The sequence below is a fragment of the Pinus tabuliformis genome, chromosome 5_2 (assembly GCF_031772625.1).
Source record: "Pinus tabuliformis cultivar Carrire ecotype Pingquan chromosome 5_2, CPIR1, whole genome shotgun sequence".
NCBI lineage: Eukaryota > Viridiplantae > Streptophyta > Pinopsida > Pinales > Pinaceae > Pinus > Pinus tabuliformis.
Genome location: NC_142306.1, coordinates 94,970,217 through 94,993,139, shown reverse-complemented (window position 1 = coordinate 94,993,139; position 22,923 = coordinate 94,970,217).

Below are 22,923 nucleotides of genomic sequence, written 5' to 3'. Positions count from 1 at the left end.
ACAAGGTAGTTAGAGTTGCGACTCAGATATAGGCAGATAAGGTCATGTGGAAGTGCCACACAGATGAGGTGCCCGCGCCAGTGGTTGCACTTATTGAGTAGTGCACAGAGGGGGTCTAGTTTAACTGGTCTGAATTCTTGTGCAAGGAGTTCCTAGAGAATTGTTGCAAGGTACAAGAACAGGGAAAAACCTTCCACTGTGAATGGATTTTGTTGTCCATAGTGCTGGTGGCTGGGGAATTTCCTGAGGATAGCCAGTTCCCTACAGTTGCGAGGGATCTCCCGGAGGCTGTGAAGTATGCTTCATTGTGGGCCACTAAAGAAGTGCATCGGATCTGAGACAGTAAAATATTTTGGGTGTTCATGTAGATGAACATTAGAATGGGAATTAACCACAAGTTGTGGTTATCGCCCACTATCTATAACAGCTTACAAAGCTTCGCAGAGTTCAAGGCGGACTTCCACCACATCTACATCAAGGTGCACAAGGACCCCGCGAAGAAGTGGAATCAACTCCCGTACATGGCCATGGACGATGCTATCTTCAATGTACTTGAGGCATGGTTGCTGGAGTGGCGTGATCCCACCACCTCTGCGATAGAACCAGAAAACTATACTGCCCAGCGAAAGAAGGATGAGACAAACTGCAAATGACGCAGTTGGCAGAAAAGAGAAGAAAAGAGGTCATAGTAGAAGCAAAGAAGGCCACAAAGAAGGAGCATGAGGGCTAGAAGTCACCTTGGCCTGAGTAGGAGCAAGAAATGGAGATAGAGACAAAGGAGGGTGGTGCAGACCTACAAATAGAGACAACACAGTTAAATTTCCAGCGCCCGGGAGAGCAGCTGAGGCCATGAAAGAAGTTGAAAGCGTCTAAGACTTCTTTCGACCTGATCACCCTCACTGAGGGAGATCTGTACGATATAGGGGAGACGGTGCATGAAGTCACTGTGCAGGCCCTTGAGCGGTTGGCAGAGGAGAATCAGATTGTGTTGTGGGTCCTTCAGACATAGATTCAGGAGTTGCAGGTGCGCACTCCCCAGGTTGGTACTCTCTTGACCAACCTTGCAGTAGGAATGACCGCGGCTAAGAAAATGTTGCGTGCCCGCACAACCAACATAATAGTGTTGCCAAAGGGGGCACTGGTTATAGAAAAGGAGGTCGATAGGCCTACGGTCAGTGCGTTGAAAGGAGTATGAATCAACATGGTTGCGCTCCCTTGAGAGATGCTCTATGTCCTACATGATGGAGTGACTGCAGAACTATGAGCTAGGGAGGACCGTGTGCTACAGGCGTTGAGTGAACAAAGAATCAACATGGAACAACTGAGCCTGTAGCGTGACGAGGTTGTGGTGCAAAACTAACATATGGTGTAGGCAGTTGAGGAGGCTTGCGAGATGGTCCTTGAGTTGGCCATCCTAGTAGAAGCACTAGCAGAGGCACACATTCAGAGGTTAGGAGCAAGAGGCTGCGAGGTGTGAGAAGAAATGGCCAAGGTTCAACTAGAGTTGAAACTTCAAATAGGAGAGCTACAGTTGAAGGCGCAACCTTCAACTCCTCCATAGGTAAGGGAACAGTGCGCCAACACCATTACATAAGGGATGGAGGAGATCAGTAGTGCAGTGAGGGAATGCACCAAAATGTTGGAAGAATCGTTCGAGGTCCTCATCACTCTACTGGAGGAACCAAACATCCAATGCTTAGAAACAGATGTGCGTGAGCTACAACAACAGTATGAAAATCTCAAAGGCACTACACAGACAGTGTCCCTCACATAGATGCTTGCATGAATGCAATAGGCCAAAGTGCTTAAGGAGCAAGCAGATGCGGCATGACATAAAGAAGCCGTTTTGAAGGCGCGTGTTCAACCTTGGTTTGACTAGGCCTTCGTAATCTCGTGTAGATGCAGGAGATGCAGGAACAGATATAGGGGAGCATTTTCGACACCACGGTCTCCGAACAACACGTACAAGAGATACAACACGCAGCCGCTCATTGCGTTGCCAACCTTGCAGTAGTCTGAGCAGAGTTGGGAGGTCTTCGCCCAAAGATCTCCACACTGATAGAGTGACTCGAGGGTGAGTCATGATGTTTGTGTTGGGGGCCTATTTGGCGTGGGATCCCCCCAGGACAAGTTTTGTGGCTTAAATCGTAAGTTTTGACTAAGTCGGATGTAAAGACTCTGTGATTTGTGGGTGCGGAGCGCGAAGTTGTAATTGAGTCATAGGGTTGTCGACCCTTACTTTTGTAAATGTAGTGTCGGCTTGAGAGTTCTACCCATGGTCCACAGACCATGGGATTGTATAAATAGAGCGAGGCTCTAATTGTAAGGATAGCTAATAGATAGAAGGAATATAAGAAGATCTAATGATGACGCATTGAGTCTAAGTGGAAAGTCGAGCCTTTTGGTTGTAGAGTAGGAGAAGGCTCTGCAGCCGAGTGCGCAGGGCCTAGTAGTTCGCAGCTGAGTGCGCAAACCCCTGTAGCTAAGTGTGTAGGGCAGGTTGAGTCTGTAATCGATTAAAGCATTAATAAAGAGAAGTTTAACATTATTTCTCTGTATCATTTCCTGTTTTATGCACTGAAGTATATTGGGTATGAATTGCAAGTTTACTTTTTATTTGTTACGTGAAATTATATGAATATGTTGAATAAGTGAATATAAGATAAAGTATATGTTCACGCGAAGATAAATAACTATTATAAGAATATAAGTAAGATTTGAAGTGTAGTTAAGGGAAATACCGCAGATCACTACTCTTGCAGTGCAAAAGCTTCACAACCCCTTGTTAGGGCTAGTGAAGGAAAATATAACAGGGCACAAAGGCCTCGCAAGTTAGGAAAGTGTGCGAAGTAACCTTCTAGAAGGTACTCACAGTTGGACTAAATCGACCCCTCAAACATCTAAAGGGTGCAGAAACTTGGTTCCAGCATCCCCTAATACTATTTCGGGTGAGACCTTAGTCCACGCTCCACTGGTTGTTGCCGAAAGGTCCAATAGTATATGGATTTGTTTGGCTAAATAGCTCCAAACCTGGGTCAGGCCCCATCAAGCAAAAAAAATCCATTTTACATTTTCACTTCCTATCACCTCCCACAACTCCATAATCACTCCCCTCATCCCCTCAAATTTTGTAGCCTTATCCCTATTCCCTAGACCTATTTCCACTTCCCATTCCCACCTACCTTATCCCTATGGTTTCTTAACCAAACACTATGGAGGAAGACAGAGACTATGTGGAAGAGGAGGATATACAAGAAGAGGAGGATAGACAAGTAGATGAGGACGGAGAATAGAGGAGGCCACACAAAGGAGGTATAACCGTAAGGCTGGAGCCCACTAACAAAAATGAACTCATGGCTTCACCAATTTCAAGAAAAATCAAATTGCAAGGTCCAAGCTCCAAAAGGACAAAACATGGCTTGAAACCCCAGCCAAGCAAAAGAAGGAAGACAAGATTAAAATCCTTACTGAGGAATAACTCGTTTCCTAACATACCTCATCAGCCTTCCACAGATCAAAATTTGAAGAATTTTGAGCAATTTTGAAAATTTTGGAGTTTTTTGCATTTTTGGCAGTTTTTGCACCAGCCACACTGCCAAAAGCGCAGTGCCTAGGGCGCTCCCAAATGCAAAATAGCCACCAAAATTGGATTTAGAAGGCCAAATATAGTCAAGAAAAACCACTTTTCTAAGATTTCTTAGGTGGACTGGGTAGTCAAAGGGTCAAAAAACACCCAAAAAATCATGTTTCTACCATGTTTTGGAGGCTGGCACTTTGCTTTTGACTAGTCTTTGGAGAATCAACTTTTGGAGGGTCAAAATTTGACCATTTTGAAACTAAAAGTACATCTATAAACTCTATAGGATAGGATTTCCAATGAGCTATCCTGGGATCAATTGTGACACAAGTAACCCCCTCAAAAGTGGAGTTGAAGTTGGAATTGTGCCTAGGGTAGTGGCACTATGCTTTTGACACAAATATTATGAGTTTCATCATTTTGTAAATTTTATTAGTTTTGATAGTTTCACCTTGACAAATCATGTTTTTACCAATGTAATTGATGGATGTAAATGTAATAATGATGTTATAAATTTACCTAGGGTAAGTACATTAAGTTAAAACTCTTTTTGTTATGTAATGAATCAGTTTCCAAAAAGTGAGGGATGAGTTAGTTTGACATCCCTACACTCTAGGTTTTAGTTCAAATTTTGGTGGAACAACTCCTTAGCTCGTGGATTCGACCCCTAAAGATGGGAGAAGTTGTTTTATGGCTATATATATCATTTCATGACTCATTTCAAAAGTTGGATGTTGTTGTATTGATCAGAGACACTAGTGTAATCAATATTTGGCAAAATTTCAATTAATGAGTTGCAACTATTTTGATGGAATACCTATGGCATGGAATTTTCACACAGTTTCTTCTTATGTTGCATATGTTTGAATTTTTTGACTTTTAAGTTGATGAGTAGAATACATCTTACATGCTATGTTTTGGGTAAATCTTCATAATTTGTCCATTTTCTTTAGTTTAGAAACAATACATGATTGTCTTGCTCTTTCTAGCACCTCACCGGTCTAATCCATCTCACTCAAGAACCTTAAAATGTTTTAGTGTCTAACTACCTTGCTCCATTAGATGTCTACATTCATACCCTTATTTTCCCTGACCTAGTCTCTTTGACCTAATCCTCATCCAACAACCCAATTTCAAACAATCAAACCCTTCTACACATCATAATTATCCTAAAACCCTAATTCATCTAGCCCTCTTGGTTGTGATTTTTTTGAGAGAGCCATCTTCGGCTTGGTAGGGCTAGATACCAAGTCAAAACTTTGGTTTGTGGTTACCTCAGCTAGACTCTTCCTCAACCTTGGAGATCCAGAGGAGTGATAACAGGTGGTACCATTGGTTTTATCCAAGGAAGATGAAGACTCAAATGTTGATTCTATAGCTTGATAAGCTAGCTCTGTAGGTGACAAGGGATTATGCTCTTCAAAAGAATCAATGGTGGAAGGGGCCAGGAATATCGAAGGATCCATAGGGAAATCAAACATATTAAATGTCATTGAAATGGTCATAGGAACATTAGGCAACATAGTACAAAAGCACCCTAACAGCGAGGAACCCTTCAACATGATGGTACTGTTACACTAAAATTTGTCACCATGACTATTTTCAGTTAGTATGGCTTCATCAACTGTCATACTATCCTCCTTGGCAAGTCTCATACCTCTGCTCTCCATGTCAAACTCCAAGAAAGAGATAAAGTCTTTAAAAATCTATATATCTCTGGGTACGCAGTTTCTCTTAGCCTTACTTGTGTGTACGCACCTCAAGTTAACAACACCTGCGTACTTGTACGCTCTGTCTGTAAAGCAATGGGTGCGTACTCCTGTGAAGGTCAAAAGGCGCAAGTTTCACTCCAAAAAAGTTACTTGTGGTCATTCCTAGAGCATTCTAGAAGCTTGTTTGACGTGTATGAAGCGCCTCCAGATGGTTCATGTACCCCTACCAAAGAGGAACTTATCCCATCAAGAGGGGAGCTATCCCATCCAAAGAGGGGCTTATCCCATTGATGGTGGACCTGAATAACTTCCTCTAGAGCACTATAAATACAGGCATTGGGCCAAAGGGAGGGGAGGTTGAAAGCTGAACATTCCTAAGGGTAGATGCTGCTAGAATTAGGACTCCCTTGTAAAGCTTGAGAGGAGAGATTCCCATCCTTTCCTAGCCTTATTTGAGAGTGGGTGAGATGATCAAAGTAAAGGAAAACTCTTGCTGGACCCTAGGAGGGACTTGCACAACAGCAAGGCTCAGGTTGTAATGGTTTCTTTTGTTTCCACTTAATGCAAATGAACTCATTTTTCTCAACAGATTGTTATTCATGATTTGTTTCATATACTCCTTGGTCTGTATGATGGATATGTATTGTTTTACGAGTTTATTAGGTGCTATTTAATATTTTGGCTTGTTAGTGAATGCAGGTTTCGAAGAGAAGGAGGAGCTCATCCGGATCGGCGAGGCTGGAATACTACAAAGCGTTGGACTAAAGGTATGTTAAAATCACTTGATTACTTGTATTCTTAATGCATGTTTAGAGAAAGGTAGTGTTTATTTGTCTTGTTTGTCACTAGAAAGCCTTTGCTTCTAGGGAGGTCGGTTGTGTCCACACTATCGACTCTTTCCGCATGACAAAATGGCGAGTCCGCTGGGGAATCCATTGATGTGAATGTTTTTTTCCTTTGTATGAAATTTTGATCTGAGAAAAGTCGTTTGTTTTCTGGTTTTTGGTTGTCTGACTGTGTTTTTGGGTGGGCTAGCTTAGGGTTAAATTAGATTTTAGTTTTTATTTGTTTTGCTAGAAGTACGCAGCCTATGTGTTGAGCACAGTGCGTACCTGTACGCACTGTCGCTTTGTGCACAAAGCGTACCCGCATCTGTGTAAACAGGTCGCCTGCGTACCCTGTCAAAATTGAGAAAATTCCAATTTTCTTGTTTTTTGCCTTTTAGATTTTGTTTTTAATTTGTTTTTCTGCCCAGATCCACTGGTTACCTGTCAGAAACTTTCCTTGGTTAATTCCATTGGCATTCCTGCTTTAAGCTTTCATCAATTGGATGTTTTAAGTCTCTTTTTTGAGAAATTCTTAATTTGATTTCCTTTGGTCATTACTTGGAGGTTTGTCTCAGTCTTTTCTCAATTTTGCATCTTTTTGCTTTTGTTTTTGTATGAGTGTTAATCACCTTTGAGTGTTTTTTATTTTTTGATCTTTGGAACTCTCACCCAATTTTCTCGACTTGCACTTGATTGGTTCTTAGATTACATTAGAATCATCTTGTGTTTGAGAATTCTCTTGCATAGATCACATTTGCATAATTAGAATTCTCATTTTCAGAATATGAATGAAAAATGTGCATAGATTACATTTGCATACTTTTCAAGTGAATTGTGCATAGATTACAATTGCATAGTTTACATTCTGAAAAATCAATCGTAGATTTAGATCAGTTTTCTTTGATTTGAATTTACACAAAAATAAAAAATAAAAAAATGGTTTGGAATTTATTTGCATTAGTTTTTCTTGATAAAATTAGTGCATTAGAGAATTTGTTATATTTTCTCTTAGTGATCAATTTTTGCATTGTTGGAAGTGAATGGAAACTCTCTCCTTACTTTAGATAGGATTCATCGAATTGAAAAGATTACATTATCATATTCGATTGCATTTAGTTGATTCGGGTCATAACACCATTGGTTTCATATCCATTTACCCATTTGAGTAATAATAGCCTTAATAACACAGCGCTTAATTAAAATTCATCTAGTAAATTTTACGTTTCTAGGGCTCTGAAGCACCAATATAGCTTAGGCTAGTGTCTTGGAGTAGGAGAGTAATTAACTCTCCAAGACAGCAAAACCAAACAAGTAGCTCATCTTGTGGTAGGATAAATCCAACTGTTACATTTATACTCTGGGAAAGATCCTCTTAAAGGAGAAGCACGAGATCGTGTCCGAACCAGTGAGGGAATCAATCCTCCTTCATTGGGAACGACGCCAGATACGCACGTACTACAAACGGTAAACCTCGGATTATGGTCGAGGAGCTTGGGGTCACTTGTCGGTAAACCTTGGATTATTGTCAAGGAGCCGGCAAGGCGATTGAGCTTGCTACTTTGCCCTTGCATGCTATCGGATCGTAGACTGTTCCCCCAGGTATATTTGTTGTTGTTGGTAACCTTAGTGACTATTATCTTTAGGGTTCTACCCAAGGTGACGGTGGAGGGAAGATCCCACTGTACCTGGAGCAAATGTCGGCTAGACTCACTTGGATTTTCTGGGGGGTTCACTTCACTCGAGACGGTTAAAGTGGAGGAACTTGGTCTAGTCTATTCATTAATTAGGTTGTCGGGGTAACTATTCCACCCGCCACTTCTGTACTGAATTCTACGATGTTGGATTTCATCCCCACTAGTGTTTTCGGTCTGGATGGTTACTGTTTATGTATGGTTTGACTCCTAGATTTGATAGCGCGTGTTAATTTGTTTGTTTTTCCTTTTGGAGACCATAGGTGTGAATTGTGAATTTTAATTGTTAAGTGTGAATTGTGAATTGTTAACTTTAGTTTTAAAAATTGTTAATAAAATTCACTGAAGTTGAATATAATGGCAAATGTTCTGGAATTTACCAACCTAGGAACCCCTCCTAACGAGAATCCTAGTACTTTTCCTTACTTTGGAAATGTTGGTCCTCCTTATATGGCTACTTTGCCATTACCTGGATTTACAATAGGTTTACCGATATGGTTATTTTCAACTTCGTTGGCCCAAAATACTCCAATTGTTCCATCTCAACTGGATGCTTCACCTCAACATAGTTCACCATCTCAACATCACCAACCTTCTGTTGACCCTTTACCTTCTTCGCCTAATTTTTCTTCCTCCATTTCTTCCTCTTCGCCTGGTAAAAGCCTTGATGCTAGTAACCAGGAGGCTAAGAAGAAGAAGAAAAGGAGGAAGAAGAAGAAGAAGAAGAAGAAGCAAGATAAGAAAGAAGTCAACCAACCAACCACGTCTGTAAGTGTTAGTTGTGTTGAGGAAAACTTCGACATGCATCGTAAACCCAAATACCCTTGCAGGCTTTGTAAGGGTGACCACTTCCTTGTCAATTGTCCTGGTATTCCAAAGGTCTTGGAAGTATGGTCATAAAAATCTCATCAACTTTCCGTTGATCCACAATCAGTGATAGTCAGGTTCCTGGGAAAAAGGGTAAAGTTAGGTTTCCTTGTAAGTTATGCAAAGGGAGTCATCAAACTCACATTTACCCTCACATGGTTTAAGCCTCAACATTGTTGGAAAACCTTACTGTTCCACAGCAAGAATTTCCAACTGGATACCGTAAACTTTCTCCCAACCTACCGCCAACTGACGGAGTGATTGATCTAAATTCAAGTACAGTCGATCACACTCTTCCATTGGAGAGTGAAACTCATGTCACTCAGGTTGATGATCCATTAGTTGATCAAGTGTTCGATTCAATTTCACATTCGGTCGATCCCACTTTCCCTTTAGAGAGTGAACTTCATACCACTCAGGTTCTTCTTGTTACATCAGATTCTTCTATGCCGGGGGGCATTTCACCTGTTTCTACAGAACCCCCTCCAAGTGTTGAGGTCTTTTCCTTTGACTGGAATAGACTGACAGAACCTCGTCTTCCTTCCTCCATCCCTTTCCAAATCATTGTCAAGGCTGGTGGTAGGGACATACATCGTACTCAGGTAGATGAAGGTGCTTCTGTTAGTATTTTATCCTCAACTATTTGGAAAGCTTTGGGTTCCCCTCAGCTTGCGCCTATTACGCAGAATCTGAAAGCTTTTAACAGAACCATTAGTGAACCTTTAGGGATCCTTCCTAAATTTTCTATTACCTTGGAAGGTAAAACTGTCTGTATTGATCTTATGGTAGTTCGAGGTCCCTTGGATTTCAATTTACTCCTTGGGCGAGACTATGTTTATGCAATGAAAGTTGTCGTATCGACACTCTTTCGCGTGATGTCTTTCCCTCACAATGGCAGTATTGTGACTGTAGACCAGCTTTCGTTCCCTAGTCTTGTTTCAACTACCAATAATATGACACCCCTAAATGTTCCTCATTCTAAAGTGGTATCTACCCTGCCACGGGTTAATTATGTGGCAACTGGTCCCATGTTTTCAGTTACCGATGTAAGTGAGCCTCTCACTATTTGCTCATCTTCCTTTGATTTAGATCCGGTAATCGACATGGAAAACTCTATGGGATTACTTGAACACGATGTTCTTATCCCTTTTGAGTCCCTTGACATGTGTTCCTTCCAGAGAAGCATTATTCCTTCTGATGAAGACCTTTTGGAAGCCATGATCAAGGTGTGTCCATTGACATGTCTTTCTTCCAGTTGGAAGCCATGATCAATGTTGCGAGGATAGTTCCTTTTCCTGTGCCAAACTCGTTAAAAAATGAAACAGGTGTTAACGAGGATAGTTTTTTCCTGTACCAACCTCGTTAAAAAATGAAACAGGCTGCAACGAGGAAAGTTCCTTTTACTGTGTCGACCTCGTTAAAAAATGAATCAGTGAGTGTGAGGAAAGTTCCTTTTACTGTGTCAACCTCGTTAAAAAATGAATCAGTGTGTGCGAGGATAGTTTTTTCCTGTATCAACCTCGTTAAAAAATGAAACAGGCTACTATGAGGATAGTTCTTTTACTGAGTCAACCTCATTAAAAATGAATCAGCTAGATTTTAGGATATGTAGGTAGATTGTAGAAAGTAGGTTTTGAGGATAGTTCCTGTTACTAAGTCAACCTCGTTAAAAAATGAATTAGGTATGAGGATAGTTCTTTTCTTGTGTCAACCTCCTTAAAAATGAAAAAACTCCCTTTTCAAGTTAAATATTGAAAGTAAACCTTCATTCCATCCAACTGGTTGAATGCAATGAAGCTTCGGGGGCATGTACCTCGCTTTGCGTCATTATACTGGGGGCATGCGAACTTTTAGAGCATAGTTCCTTGTCTTGTGTCAAGCTCGTTAAAAAATGAATCAAGGTTTTTAGAGTAAAGTTTTTTGTTAGGTAGATTGTAGAGAGTAGTTATGAGCATAGTTCCTTATCTTGTGTCAAGCTCGTTTAAAAAATGAAACAAGGGTTTTGAGGATTGTTCTTTTCCTGTGTCAACCTCACTAAAAAATGAAACAACTCCCACGAGTCTTTCCAAGATCTTGAAAGTAAAGCTTCATTCCATCCACCTCATTGAACGCAATGAAGCTTGGGGGGCATGTACCTCATTTTGCGTCATTATGCTGGGGGCATGTGAACTTATAACAAGCATAGTTTTTCGTTTCAAGCTTGCGTAAACATGAAACTGAATCCGAGAATAGTTCTTTTCTTGTGTCAAGCTCGTTAAAAAATGAAACAAATCCTCCTCTACTTGAATCGAGAGTTTGACTAGATCTCGTAAATGTTAAGTTGTATATTTAGGTTAGTTATTTCAGTGTTTTTGCATAATTTTCTTACAGTTTTAGGTCGAGTCTTTCAAACGATCTCATACATGAACCTTCATTCCATCCAGCTTGTACTTGGTTGAATGAAATGAAGCTAGGGGGCATGCGCTCTAGCAGTTATTCTTAGGGGGCATCAAGCACAGTTTTCTCTCTGTTTCAAGCTTGTGGAAAAATGAAACTACTTTGAAGCATAGTTTTTTTTATCTATTTCAAGCTTTTGTAAAAATGAAACCTATCTCGAGTCAATTTCAGTTATTTTCAAGACTCGTTAAACTCATGAAAATCCCGAGATTATTTTGCCATCTTTCATTCTCGTAAAACAAATGAAAATGCTGAGTTCTTTCCGTCTTTTCCTGCTCGTAAATTAAATTGAAATTCGGCCATATGAGTAAATTTTTATCATTTTTTCGAACTCATTAAAACTTACGAAAAAGTGAAAACCATGAGTACATTTTTATCATTTTTTTCGAACTCGTTAAAACTTACGAAAAAGTGAAACCTTGGAGTTCTCTTTTAAGCCCTTTTCAGACTCCTAAAATATGAAAAGATTGCTGAGTGTTTCTTTTACACTCGTTAAAATGGAATTAAAAGACGGTCCTCTAATTACAGCCCTTTTCTGACCGTAAAAACATGAAAAGATTGCCGGATTTTTGTCGTTTCAAATTCGATATTGGAAATAAAACGACGTGTCCTTGATCACTTTTTACTTTTCGGGTCAGAGACACTAATCATGAAAGTACTCCTTGGTCGTAAAGATCAAGTGGTTCTCTCAAGTATTATTTTATACTTTTTCGGGCTTGGGAGACACAACTTTACGAAAAAGTTCAACCTGGAGTCTTCTTAAGTTTTTTCAGACTCTCTAAAATTGAAAAATGCCGAGTTTCTCCTATACTGGACTCGTTAAAATTTCACAGTAAAGGACCTGTTCGATTACAAACAGGAACGGACCACTCCTTCTTAGGGTTCGAATCAAAACTAAGTTGGACTCATCCGAAGGATGAGCTTATAATCAAGCATATGTTATCCTCCTCAAGCTTGTAAAAAATAAAGAGGTACTTGCCAGAAATGGTGGGGGAAAAGAGAGAAAAATGAGCCTATTTTTTATCCTTTGTCTCAGAAGAAGCCTTATTACCACTCTTGAACACGACACTTTGCATTCATCTGGGTTGGGAAATCCTTTGCCTCACAGTTGATCAAACCACATTGAAAGTTTTCAGTCGGGTATTAACTTTGGGTCAAATGTCACCAAGCCGTCTGTCATGTCGTTATGTGTTCAAGAGGTCTCTGCAAATAAAACATTCATCTGCAAAATACTCGTCATCCATCTTGACCATCCCTGAGTCAGTCCTTACAGCTACATTTCTTCAACTTGATCTATGATTTCGTGTTGTGGGCTTGCCTGCAACGGGTCGCTTTCTATCGACATCAGTACATTATCTAGAAAGATGACCTAGGAATCGTCAGTACCTTGAAGTCTGCATGCATCAATGGCAGGTTTCTCCCCTTTGACGATGGTTTACATCATTGACTTTCGATCGAAGGATTCCGTGAAATGTTCGACATCAACTCATTCATTCACATCTCATGGATTGTACTGGGTACTTTGAGAACCATTGACATCACTGGTGGTCTCTCTCACACTTGTTAATAGTTTACATCATTGACTGGTAATCAAGTGGTTTCTACCATGTTTGACATCAACTCATTTATTCGCATGGATAGAATCGTAGCTGTTCGGGAAGTAGAAATGAAGACCCTGGATCTAGTTTCCACCATCCAGGCTGCGAGGAGTTTTGTATTCATTGTATAAGTAGACCAACTATAAACATATGGCTGCATCCATACTGTGTCTACACAAGTCTATGATTATGATGTACTGCAAAATCATTCCTGTATCAGAGCAGTAGATAGTTTCTTAGTTAAAGTTTTCAATCTGAGTATGGGAATGCCTACCTCAGCGATGATATGATCTTATATATGTATTTTGTGTTGAATACTTGCAGGTTCTGAATGGGCTCTCCACAAGATAATCCTTGAAATGATAAAGCACTTCACCCTTCCTAGATGATATGAAACCCTTATCTACTACAGGCTTCGCACTTTAGGGGGCAATCTGTTACACTAAAATTTGTCACCATGACTATTTGTAGTTAGTATGGCTTCATCAACTGTCATACTATCCTCCTTGGAAAGTCTCATACCTCTGCTCTCCATGTCAAACTCCAAGAAAGAGAGAAAGTCTTTAAAAATCTATATATCTCTGGGTACGCAGTTTCTCTTAGCCTTACCTGCGTGTACGCACCTCAAGTTAACAATACCTGTGTACTTGTACGCTCTATCTGTAAAGCAATGGGTGCGTACTCCTGTAAAGGTCAAAAGGCGCAAGTTTCACTCCAAAAAAGTTACTTGTGGTCATTCCTAGAGCATTCTAGAAGCTTGTTTGACGTGTATGAAGCACCTCCAGATGGTTCATGTACCCCTACCAAAGAGGAACTTATCCCATCAAGAGGGGAGCTATCCCATCCAAAGAGGGGCTTATCCCATTGATGGTGGACCTGAATAACTTCCTCTAGAGCACTATAAATATAGGCATTGGGCCAAAGGGAGGGGAGGTTGAAAGCTGAACATTCCTAAGGGTAGATGCTGCTGGAATTAGGACTCCCTTGTAAAGCTTGAGAGGAGAGATTCCCATCCTTTCCTAGCCTTATTTGAGAGTGTGTGAGATGATCAAAGTAAAGGAAAACACTTGCTGGACCCTAGGAGGGACTTGCACAACACCAAGGCTCAGGTTGTAATGGTTTCTTTTATTTCCACTTAATGCAAATGAACTCATTTTTCTCAACAAATTGTTATTCATGATTTGTTTCATATACTCCTTGGTCTGTATGATGGATATGTATTGTTTTATTAGTTTATTAGGTGCTATTTAATCTTTTGGCTTGTTAGTGAATGCAGGTTTCGAAGAGAAGGAGGAGCTCATCTGGATCGGTGAGGCTGGACTACTACAAAGCATTGGACTAAAGGTATGTTAAAAATCACTTGATTACTTGTATTCTTAATGCATGTTTAGAGAAAGGTAGTGTTTATTTGTCTTGTTTGTCACTAGAAAGCCTTTGCTTCTAGGGAGGTCGGTTGTGTCCGCACTATCGACTCTTTCCGCATGACAAGTATCGATGCTGAAAAAGTGTCAAGAGAACCACCTACTAGGGGAACATCACTAGGAGGTAATGGTTGAAACTCAGCAGTGCAAAAGGATAACTAATACAAAGTCACAAATTTTCCTTGGTGGGGGAAAGAGTTAAGTCAAAAAATTGATTATACAACGACTCTCATTTATTAATTCCAACTACGTCCCAAATAAGATTTTAGTTGAGCGAGCAATTAACAACTTCAATGTCAAAATAAATTGTTCTCTCTCCAAGAGTAATGGGGAAACTAGCAAGATATCCTTTAGGGATAAATGCGTGTCCATCACATGCTTTCAAGGAATTTTGCAGTGGTGAAAGAGTGGGAAAACCTATGGTGAGTGAACAAGAAGTAGTCATCTAGAAGGTAGATTCACCTTCATTGATGATGGTGTGTTGAATAACTTCTCCTTTTGTAAGAACCTGCACTTGGAATGCAAGTTGGTGGGAAAGGAATGGTTTAATTCTATACATGTCAAAAGAAACTAGTTTGGAGTCTTGAGGGTCGACTCTGCCTATAGCCAAAATCATGCATAATTTCCATGAAATTTTGATCTACTGATAAGAAAAATATAAAAAAAAAAATTCTTTCTTACAAACACTGAATTTATATTCTCAATTTGCAGTGAAATAGGAAACAAAATTAAAATAGTCACATAATTCAAGACATAATTTCTTCTTACATGGGAACCCAACTAGGAAAGCTTTTGCTTGGTGAGAATTTTATTGATAGAAAAAATGAGCAATTAATCTCTTATAAAATCCAACTATTTCAACCAGAAAGAGACACTATTCTTTTCTACTTGTTCTAAGATTGAAATCCTTGCTTGTTGTTGATCTCTGCTTCCCTCTAGCAACATGTGCATAAGCTTCTATTTGACACTCTTCCTCTTAGAAGCTCCATGCATAAATTTATGCTTCATTTTTCTTGGTCTTACCAACTCATGCTAGCCAAAAAAACTATTAAACTTGTGCCTTTGTTCCTCTTTGTAAATACAATTCAAATGGTTAAAATTAGTGAGTTTTATAAATAAGGAATGATTTTGTGATTGATTGAGTTAGCATGAGTTAATGTCTCATGCAACGCCTCCAATTTCATGTCAACCACTTGAAACGCAATCAATTGTGTTTTTTCTCAATCAAATCACATTAGAAAAATAAGAGGTCAAATTTCAATTTCAGCAGATCAGTTAAATGAAACTTAGGACATCCTAATTTTTAGAACTCAAGTCATGCTCTAGAAACAACTTGTTCTAACTCTTATATCTAAGGCACAAATCAAGGAACCTTTCTCTTGCTAATATTTCAATACTTGCTCTTATAGAGGAAGGTGTTCCTGAAAGAACGTCGTCCACCTAGATCTATCTTCAACTCAACCAATTCTCCTTTGTTGCATATTCTCCCTCTGAACTATAAGGCTTCCCTGTATTATTCTGTGAAACACACTTTAAAGACATTTTCTTTCCCACCATGTTTGTAGTCCATAATCTACCACTATCAATGATCACAACTCCTTTAGTGTCACATAACTTTGGTCTAAACTGACTTCCCTCTAGCTGCTATGCTTTCCATTAAGGATGGAACAAATAGGGACTTATATTCACTATTCACAACTCTTTTTGTGAACAACACTTTTGTTACCCACTTTTACCTTCCTTTGCTACTATGATAACTAAAATTCAAAGGAACGAAGGCTTCCCACTTTCACTGTAGAATTACCTTCTTCAACAGTAGACTAGGGTTGAATACTAAGCCCTCTTGGTTTATTCCTTTCTCCATTCAAGTATCAACCCTTAGATTCAAAATTATGCCGCTCCAACCATATTTGATGTCCTTCTGAAATGTTGGACTTAGGTCACAAAATGACCTTCTAACTACCCTCCAAACAATACATAAGATGTGATGCAGGAGCAATCAGCTCAACAATATCATTTTATTTTAGTAAGGCATAGGGCATCTTCTGTTTCCAAGGATGTTGGTTTCCTAAGTGTGAATTAATGTAATTATTTAGGCTTCTGAGTGATTTCAATGAGAATAGGGTTTAATTGAATATTGTTAGACACATTTGCAAATATTCTCGAATGTAGGAGAATATGAGGGATTTAGGATAGTTGAGAGATTGAGGGATTTGAGAATTGATTGTAAATCTTGGATTAGGAGTTCGTTCTTGATTTTGTGGATTGGAGAGGATCCTTAGGGATGACGAAGAGATTTTAGGATTTTTTTGAAGAGTTTATGGATCTAAACTAGCAATTAGTTTTAGAATCCCTTCGTATAAATGTAAGCCTAAAAGGGAAAAGTCAGAGAAGATATAGGTTAGATAGGTTAGATGGTTGGACATATAACCAAGCTAATTAGAGGGTGACTGTAAGCCTATGGGCATATTATAAACATAGGCCACTAATTAGAATAATTAGGCTAGAGAGGGACAAAGAGTTTCAATATGTAATCATTTGTTTATATATAGAGAATTCAATTCTGAGTGTGTAAGTGTGTGATTCAATATGGAATGATAAATTATGTGTGTATTAGAGATTCTATAGAATATATGTATGCGGGTAGAGTTTGGCAGAATACACAGTGAATAAGAATGAGACAGTGGATCATAATGGATCTTTGAAACCATTCGAAGAACCAAAGTAATGCCCTGGAATGATAGTGATTAAAGAATCAGGTAGAGTTAATCTCAAGAGGGAGTCAGACAACAGAACAACGAAGGAAGAAGAACCCTAAAGTAACCTGAACTGTAGAGAAACATTGAAGAAATGTCATAAAACCCCAAGTAAAGATATGGATGGGAAGTAAAGCATTGATGCACAGGAACCGTTGGATCTAACAGATCAACATACGGGATCAAGTCGCATGGAATAGAGCTATTAATATCACATCGCAACTTATCATAGGAGTGAATGAACTAGACTTAAGGGAATTGCGATTGTGACATGCGATGTCATTGTCGACCATTGGATCAAATGTTTTGATCAACAGTGGAGGATCATTATTGAATCCTGCATTGCAACATTCCAATTGTGTATGAACTTCGGCCACAAGCAAGTGCGATATGCGATTGTGATGTCCAATGCGATCGGAGATTTGATCGCATCGCAAATATCTATGGGAGATAGACCTTAGCCCTTAACCAATGAAATATGTGAAGGTGCGATGGAGCGAGTCAATAAATATTGCGATATGCGATGTAAGCGGACCAAGGAGCATTGCAAAGTGCGATAGAAGAGCAGACCTAAGAAAGTAATGATTGTGGTTTATGTTTATTGAAGTGCAGGTGTTTTATCACATCCCAAATGTGAAAGGAGAAGTCTTAAGAGTCCCGTGAAACCCCGAGAGTGTGATTGTGATAAGGCATGCATTGAGAAATGTGTAGAGTCTCAGGAATAAGCAGAAAGCTATGGTTTACATATGTTTATTGTGATTTCTATTATAAAATATTCATAATAGAAATGAAGCGCCTATAGATGGTTTCATGTGGTAAGTCCAAATACAACCATAGTATAAGAATGGGGAAGGTTATATATATATGTGGCAATAAGGTTAGGAATGTTTAATATGCGATCATTAAGGATTGAATAAGGGGTTAATGAAGGTTTATGAGGATTAGATAAACATCGTCCAACAGAAAGAATTAATTAATGGGAAGACTAGGCTAGTTTAATGAATCATTCTACAAATATTTAATAACAGGGCCTTAAAACATTATTCATTATTGAATATTTGACTCGCTAGAGAGCTAAATTCCTAGGAAAAACAGATATATGCATATTACATGCATACTATGGGTATACGCAGGTTTTCCTGCATCAAAGTTGTATCAAAGAATACTTGTGATTGAAACATTTAGCATTAAGGCAACACAAAGAAATTCTATGTGAACATTTCTTTGGAAAGAGTTTACAACAGAGTTATATTTTGAAGGTGCGTATACAAGCGAATGGTGATTTTTATGCAGGCAAGGGAGATCAGATTCTAATCTAAAATACAGTTAGCACACAGAGGTAAGGTATGGAAGAATATTGGTAGAACTTGCAGATGAAAGAAACAGAGGACAATCCATTCAAAGTATAGGTAAATGGTGGAACAAGATCATGCAGAGGTCTTGAAGGTGAGATGACATGTTTTGGTTTTAATTTTATTTGAAGATTGGAGAATGTGTGGTTTTTATATTGGTATACAAGTGACTAAGCTCAAAGGTGAGAAGCTTAGTGAGGCATAGATAGCAAAAAGGAGGAGACTTGTTATTGTAGAGATATTGTTGTAGATCACAAAGGAAATTCCACAAAAGGATGTGGGTAGAATTGCTGAGTAATGAAGGAAGCTTGTAAGACTTTCTAAGTGAAAGAAGAGGTGGTGAGAACCAAGTATTTCATGGTGATTGAAATACAGGAGGACATTTGTGTTCTTAAGAAGATGTGGATGAGTTGAAGCCTAGAAGGAGTAGAGAGAAGTGCTCAAAGGAGGTTCCATAGATAGAGAACAAGGTGCTTGCGAAAAGACCAAGTACAGAGGAAAGGTTGGTGTGGTAAGTGGCAGCAGGGAGGACTTGTTGTTGTAGAGGCTTTAGTGCAGTTCATAGTGAATGAGTGAGGAACTAATGAAGATAGATATGGAGGAGGAATTGACTACTGATAGTCATAGCAGAGGTTCTGATGAAAACCACAGTAGAAGAAAGATGAAGAAGGAGGATGCCAAGAGAAATGGAAAGAGAATGAGTCAAGAGGAACTTGATAAAGAGATTACTGAGATGAAAGAACAACTCAAGGTATTGATGATGATACTAGAGGAAAACTAAAGATCAGGTTGGGTATTGAAGAAGAAGCCAGTGACATGGCATAAGTTACAGAGGAAGCTACAACAGAGGCAAGTAAGGTGGCTGATGGGAAAACTCAGAGAAGCTGAGTTGCAAATGGAAGTGTTTATTTGTGGACCAGAGCAGGGTGAAGTTTTGGGTGAAGAAGAAGGAATTATTGATGATTTTCTGAAATGTTGGGCAAATGCAGATCAATAGGAGAATGTAAAACCTTGTATTGTTGAATCTAATAATTTTGGTGTGATTACAAGTTTTGGAGAGGATGAGCAATCTTTTGAAGTTGTCAAATGTATGGAAGAGTATCTTTTAGAAGATAAAAACTGTGAAGTAAGGAATGATGGAGAATTTCTCATGAATGAAGAAAGTAGTGAATTATTGCAGTAGAAAGAACTTAGTAATACATTGATGTTTGAAGTTGGGACAACACAGGGAAAATTTCTTGCGGAAGGAGATCAAATTTAGTCTGAAGAACTAATATGTGAAGCAACTTTGTAATTTTCAGATTGATTTGTGTATAAATGCAGGAATCATAAATAATGATGAGGTACTTATGAAGTGTCATAGAGAAATTGAATTGTTGGAGTATTTGCTGGGAAACTCAAAGTATGATAGTATGATTACAGAGGAAGGAGTTCATTACCGTGAAAAAAATCATAAAGAAATCATTAAAGCAGATGATGTGGAGGAGAGACTAGCTGATAGTCTCGCGAATTATGTTGAGAATTCATAATAGGGTACTGATGTGTTGACAGAGGAGGAAAAATTAGAGCAGTGAGCTGAATTGTTGCAAAAGGGAGAAAAGGTACAAAAGCCTTATGGTTTTTATTTTAACAATTGTTTTATGAGTGCAAGTTTAGTTGCAGATGCTGGAGAAAATTTGGCACATATGAGTAGCCAAATAAAAATGAAAGAAGAAGATTCTATGGAAGAATTTGATCCATGGAACAAAGATATTCGATTGCTGGAGAGAATGTTGGAAAGTCAGGATTCAATACAGAAAAGATAACCATGAAAGAGGGTAACGTTGAAAGGGAGGAAATCAGAATAAGTGAAGAAGAAGCAAGAATCAACAGAAAACAGTAGGTGATAGCATTCGACAGCTTCAAAGAGTAGAACAATACACTGAAAAGTTAGTGGATAGGAGCAACAACCTGAAGCAAAAAGAAAAAGGTAGAAGTAAGTGGCGGAGTATGGACTAGTCCAAGGTTATGCTGGAAACAAAGATTCAATAATTATGGCACTTGATGATGAAACAATTCGTATGGAGGAGACTGATAGTAGCTGGAAGGATGATCAGTCAGAGTATGAAACTGATTGACAAGGAGAGGAAGATGAAACAAAAGACATCATACATACAACTGTTGGAAATAATACTGAGAGGGGGGGGTGAATCAGTATTATCAAATTCTTATCAATCTATCTTCCTTATTTATACTTTGAATAATTCTTCAAATATTGATCATTACTTTATATGTCAGTATCATAAAATAATGAGCAGGAACAAGAAAAGCAAATAGTCACAGAAAAGAACACCAGATATAAGGTGGAAACCCAATGTGGGTGAAAACCACCTGCTATAATATGTCTCTATCTTCTTTCAATTAGAAACTTCTTTTACAATGATTTTGTACTGGTGCAGTCCTTTACCAGTACGCATGCTACAACCTGCAGAGAGCTACAACCCTCTCTCGTTCTCTAGCTTCTCCTGGAAGGGAGCTACAACCCCCTTAGCTCTTGTACTAGCCAAGATACTAGTACGTAGGTGCTGGCCTACTGAAGGCTACAACCTTCTCTTTCTTCCAGGGACCACGTTTCATAAATTTTCAGACTGGATCCATGAACATCAATCAATCATCAAGTATATCTGCATCAAACAATCTCCTTTTCCCAATTAGTACTGAATCAAGTAAACACTTCTCTGACAGTTGTACATAGTAACAGTAACCACACACCAAATTCTGAACCCAGAATACTGCAGCAATAGACAGAGGTAGCTAGATCATAATTTAAAGATATACACTACTTCAACAACCTGAAACATGCGTGCAGATCTATAAAGGATAATTCCTTCTTTCAAATATTCAGACACTAATTAACCCAGATTGTCAGATTTATAGATTAAGCATGCGCCTCATACAACAGATCAAAATCATGCAAAGATACTATTATTCAAGCATAAAGATTATGACCCATCAAAAGAACTTATCCTTCTTTATGCGCTAAGGTTCCTCCTTCATTCAGATCCAGATCTGCAGCATAACCCAATCACAAATATTTTAGATCTAGCACTTATTAGATATTCAATTCATTCGATGATACTTTGCCAAATGATCTCTTTCCTCTTTTATAGTCTTAGGCCTTCCACAATACCACGGTCCAAAACCATAGGATCAAAAAAAATGTTGGACTAATACCATGAACCAACCATGAAAGTGCGTGAGATCAACACTTTTGGATGCAATACCACGAACCAAAACCATAGGATAAAAAACTATAGGACTAATACCATGAACCAACCATGAAAGTGCGTGAGATCAACACTTTTGGATGCAATACCACGGACTAAAACCATAGGATCAAAAACTGTCGGACTAATACCATGAGCCAACCATGAAAGTGCGTGAACTTTTTCTCTACATGAAATAAACTTTTCTCTGCATAAAAGTGCGTGAAATTTTCTCTCCATGAAATAAACTTTTCTCTGCATAAAAGTGCGTGAACTTTTCTCTACATGAAATAAAATTTTCTCTGCATAAAAGTGCGTGAACTTTTCTCTACATGAAATAAGCTTTTCTCTGCATAAAAGTGTGTGAACTTTTCTCTACATGAAATAAACTTTTCTCTGCATAAAAGTGCGTGAACTTTTCTCTACATGAAATAAAATTTTCTCTACATAAAAGTGCGTGAACTTTTCTCTACATGAAAGAAACTTTTATCTTCATGAAATTGCGTGAACTTTGCTGCACTATAATTTATCATTTGAGATGAGTGGGTTGCCATCAAGTACAACATATGTATCATAATGCCAACAATCTCCCCCTTTGGACTTGATGGCAACAACAACCAATCACTCTCCCCCTTTGACATCAAGGGCAAAGGGTTATGCTCCCCCTAAGAACATGCTCCCCCTGACTATAAACCAGATCTGCAAACAAGAACCATAATCCATCAAACACCATAAATGACCATGAAAGAGATAGAGACGTATTGCAGCAATATTCAGACCAACATCGATGATCTCCTTCTGTACTTCCTCCATAATGCCAACAATGCATGATATGCTCCCCCTGAACCTATGCCATTCGATCTTTGACCAATCTGCAACCCAGCACATGTATGCATATACTTCAGATGAACCTTGCGTACAACAAACAATCAGAAGAGATTCAACAACAAGATGATGCATCAACAACCCCCAGATTTTGCCTGAGGTATTCAAAGGTCTCCCTAGGCAATGGTTTGGTGAGTATATCAGCAACCTGCTCCTTAGAAGGAACATACTCCAACTTGACCTTTTGTTCAAGCACTTGTTCCCGGAGAAAGTGATACTTGATTGGTATGTGCTTGGTTTTTGAATGCATGACTGGGTTCTTTGAAATGCTGATTGCACTTGTATTATCACATAAGATGGAGATGGGTGGTGTACAAGTGATTTGAAAATCCTGCAAGGTCTGCATCATCCAAAGGAGTTGAGTGCAGCAAGATGCAGCAGCAATAGATTCTGCTTCAGCTGTAGACAAGGCAATCGAACTCTGTTTCTTGCTGGACCAAGATACTAATCTGGAACCCATAAAGAATGCACCACCACTTGTGCTCTTCCTGTCATCCATGCTTCCGGACCAATATGCATCAGTATAAGCATGAAGTGTGAGATCTGTATCTCTACG